We start from the raw sequence: 4,888 nt of genomic DNA on the forward strand, positions 1-4,888 counted from the left end.
TAGAGTCATACCTTATCAGTAGTATCATTTGAGTAATGATATGTTCCAATTTTTTGGTAGTAGTTCACCTTCCATCGTGCTAAGTTTGTAAGATCCTTTACCGACAACACCGAGGACTCGGTACGGTCCTTCCCAATTCAGGCCCAGTTTCCCTTCATTCGGGTCTCGAGTATTGAGGGTGACTTTCCGTAGAACTAAGTCCCCGATTCTGAAATATCGAAGATTGGTCCTTCTATTGTAATACCTTTCGATCCTTTGCTTCTGTGCGTCCATCCGAACGAGTGATGCTTCTCGTTTTTTGTCTAATAGCTCGAGGCTGGTATTCGTAGCCTCGTGATTTGAATCCTCCGATGTATGTCAAAACTTGGCGCTGGGTTCTCCAACCTCGATAGGGATAAGGGCCTCGGTGCCATATACCAAAGAAAACGGGGTAGCTCCGGTGCTAGACTTTGATGTTGTTTGATATGCCCAAAGAACCTCGGGTAAAACTTCTCTCCATTTCCCTTTTGCATCGTCCAACCTTTTCCTCAAGTTTGAATGATATTTTTATTTGTTGACTCGGCTTGTCCATTTCCAATTGGGTGGTATGGTGTTGATAAGATCCTCTTTATTTTGTGTGCTTCGAGGAACTCCGTCACCTTGATGCCGATGAATTGCTTTCCATTGTCACCTACAATCTCGGCAGGTATCCCGAACCGGCATATGACGTTGTCCCTGATGAAGTCAATAACTTCTTTTTCTCTGACCTTCTCGAAGGCTTGTGCTTCCACTCATTTAGAGAAATAGTCTGTCATAAACAGAATAAACTTAGCTTTACCTGGGGTCGTTGGTAGGGGTCCGACTATGTCCATTCCCCATTTCATGAAAGGCCACGGGGATAGGACCGAGTGGAGTTGTTCTCCGGGTTGATGGATCATCGGTGCGTATCGTTGGCACTTATCACATTTTTTGACAAATTCCTTAGTATCTTTTCCCATGCTATCTCAATAATACCCTGCTCTGATAATTTTTCGAATCAAAGACTCGGAGCCAGAGTGATTCCCACAAGTGCCTTCGTGGATTTCTTGTAGAACATAAAAGGTGTCCCCGGCCCCAAACATACCGTTAATGGCCCATCGAATATTCTCTGGTACAATGTTCCATCTACATCTAATGCAAACCTAGCAGCCTTGGTTCGTAGGGCCCTCAATTCTTTGTGATCCGATGGGAGTTTCCCACTCTTCAAATAGTCGATATACTTATTCCTACAGTCCCACGTCAAACTTGTTGAATTTATCTCGGCATGACCGTCTTCAACCACAGACCTCGACAAATGGACGACAGTCCCCAGGACGATGTCATCTTCTTCGACCGAGGATCCCAGATTAGCTAGTGCATCGGCCTCGCTATTTTGTTCTCAAGGCACATGATCCAGAGTCCACTCCTTGAAGCGGTGCAAAGTTACCTATAGCTTATCCAAGTACCGTTGCATTCTATCCTCTCGAACTTCGAAACTTTTGTTCACTTGGTTTACCACCAATAGAGAATCGCACTTGGCTTCGATGACTTCTGCTCCCAAGCTCTTAGCTAACTCGAGACCTGCAATCATGGCCTCATACTCGGCCTCATTGTTAGTCAATCTAGAAGTTTTGATAGATTGTCTAGTGGTATCACTCGTGGGCGGTTTCAAAAAAAATGTCAAGCCCGGACCCTTTCACATTCGAGGCACCGTCTGTAAAAAGGGTCCATACCCCCAATGAGGTACCCGAACTTAGCAGGAGTTCTTTCTCTACTTCGGGTACGAGGGTCGGTGTAAAATTAGCCACGAAGTCAACTAAGATTTGAGACTTGATGGCAGTACGGGGTTGATATTCAATATCGTACCCGCTAAGTTCGACGGCCCATTTGGCCAGTCGGCCCGACAGCTCGGGTTTATGCAAAACATTTTGAAGGGGGTAAGTGGTCAATACCCATATGGGATGACATTGAAAATATGGCTTTAGCTTTCTAGAAGCGCTTATCAATGCAATTGCTATTTTTTCTAAGTGAGGGTATCTAGTTTCAGCATCCCTAGAGTTCGGCTTACATAATAAATAGGGAATTGCGTACCTTGCCCTTCTCGAACTAGTACCCCGCTTACCGCTATCTCGGACACTGCCAAATATAGGTAAAGTTTTTCATCTACCTTCGGGGTATGAAGCAAAGGCGGGCTCGTTGGCATTCCGGGGTCCATGCAAAATCCTTTTTCTTTTTGAGCAAGGAAAAGAAACAGTGACTTCGATATGACGACCTCAAAATGAATCGACCCAAATCAGCTATCCGCCCTGTAAACCTTTGCACGGCCTTCACGCTATCCGCGATCATGATATCCTCGTTGGCCTTGATATTATTGGGGTTAACCTCGATACCCTGATTCAACACCATGAAGCCGAGGAACTTACCCGAGCCGACTCCGAAGGCGCATTTCTCCGGGTTAAGCTTCATGTTGTATTTCCTCAAGATTTTGAATGTTTCCTGCAAATGAGCTAAATGGTCCTCTGCGCGTAGGGACTTAACCAACTATTATCAATATAAACTTCCATTGTTTTACCTATTTGTTCTTCGAACATTTTGTTAACTAGGCGCTGGTATGTAGCTCCTGCATTTTTTTAGCCTGAAGGGCATTACGTTGTAACAATAAGTTCCAAACTTAGTAATAAATGATGTCTTTTCCTGGTCCTCCGGGTTCATCTGAATCTGATTATACCCGGAGTAGGCATCGAGAAAAGTTAGGATCTCGTGGCCAGCCATAGCATCGATCTTACCAATGATGTTGGGCAGTGGGAAAGAATCTTTCGGACATGCTTTTTTCAAGTCCTTATAGTCTACACACATTCTAAGTTTGTTTTCTTTTTTAGGAACTACACTACATTAGCTAACCACTCGGGGTATTTTACCTCCCGGATAGACCCTATTTTAAGGAGTTTGGTTACCTTGTCCTTTATGAACACATGTTTCACCTCGGATGGGCCTCCTTTTTTGCTTCACCAGTTTGAACCTGGGATTGATGCTTAGCCGATGTGTGGTGATTTCCGGTGGAATCCCTGTCATGTCTAAATGGGACCAAGCAAAGCAATCTATATTATCAATAAGAAATTGAATGAGTTTTTTCCTAAGTTCGGGGGTTAATCCCGTTCCCAGGTATACCTTTCTCTCGGGCATGTACTCGATCAGTATGACCTATTTCAGCTCCTCGACTATCGACGTGGTTGCATCGGACTCTTCGGGAGAGACGAAGGTTCGAGTAGTAAGGAAATCCTCTTCTTCGTCCTCGATTACCTGTTGCTCTAATTCCGTCGAGGCTGGGGACGGTGATTGCTATTTAGCCGCCTGCTTACCTTTGGTGCTTGATTTCTCCGAAGTCGAAGGCTCTGGTATCGGCACCACTTCCTCGATAGCAAACATCTCCTTTGCAGCATGTTGCTCCCCATAAACCGTTTTTAATCCATCCTCCGTTGGGTTCTGATGAAGAGTTGAGGTACCGCTCTCATGTTGTGTATTCGTGGTCTCCCGAGGAGCGCGTTATACGTCATGTCACCTTCGATGACATGGAATGTAGTATCTTGTATGGTCTCAACTACGTTTACGGGCAAGATTATTTCTCCCTTTGTTGTTTCGCTTGCCATGTTAAAGCCATTTAGGACCCGGGACGCAGGTACAATCTGATCCTGTAGGCCGAGCTGCTCTACGTCCCTCAATCTGATTATGTTTGCTGAGCTACCTGGATCCACGAGAACACATTTAACTTGAATTTTATTTAAAAAGATAGAGATTACCAGGGTCGTTGTGTGGATGAGATATGCCCTCTGCTTCCTCGTCGTAGAATGATAAGGCATCCTCGGGCACATAGCTCCGAGTACGTTTTTCTTTTGTTGCTCGACACCTTGGTGTGTTTGAACACTGGTCCTTGTAGGACATCGACCCCGCCAAGGATCATGTGGATGACATGTTGTGGTTCTTCTTGTTCATTTTTTCTTGCATCTCTCTCCCTGAAGTGATTCTTGGCTCGATCGCTTAGAAATTCTCGAAGATGGCCCTCGTACAATCGGGCCACTTCTTCCCTTAGCTGCTTGCAATCTTCTGTTCTATGACCATGCGTGCCATGATACTTACACATTAAATTTGGATTCCTCTCAGAAAGATCGGTTTGGATTGGCCTGAGCCACTCGGTATCTTTGATTCTTCCTATAGCTGACACGATCCCTGATGCGTCTACATTGAAATTATACTCTGACAATCGAGGTGCCTCCGATGGATCTGTGTATTTATCGAACACGTTCTTACTCATGAGCCCTCGAGAACTTTGACCTCGATCGTTTCTCCGATCATTTCTGAGGGTGTTTTGGCCCGAACCGTTGTTTCTTCGATCGACATACGGCTGATACCGTTCCTTGTTCGATCTTGATTCCCTGTCCATATCCCTCAGGGGCTTGGCTGCGAATCTATATGGATGAAATGAACCCGAGGGGGCTCCCAACTGGTCGTCCTCGACCCTGATTTTTGATTGATAACGGTTGTGCACATCTGACCACGTCACAGCCGGATACTCGATCAGGTTCTGCTTTAACTGTCAAGACGCAATCGAGCTCCTTTCATTCAAACCCTGCATAAAAGCTTGTACTGCCCAGTCATATGAGACCGGTGGTAACTCCATTCCCTCCATTTGGAACCTGGACACGAAATCTCTCACCATCTCGTTGTTCCTTTGTTTTATCTTGAAGACGTCCGATTTTCTCGTGGCCACCTTTATGGCCCCAGTGTGCGCTTTTACGAAGGCGTCTGCTAACATAGCAAATTAGTCAATAGAGTTAGGAGGTAAGTTGTGATACCAAATCATAGCTCCTTTCGACAACGTTTATCCAAACTTTTT

This window comes from Nicotiana attenuata, unplaced genomic scaffold (assembly GCF_001879085.1).
Source record: "Nicotiana attenuata strain UT unplaced genomic scaffold, NIATTr2, whole genome shotgun sequence".
NCBI lineage: Eukaryota > Viridiplantae > Streptophyta > Magnoliopsida > Solanales > Solanaceae > Nicotiana > Nicotiana attenuata.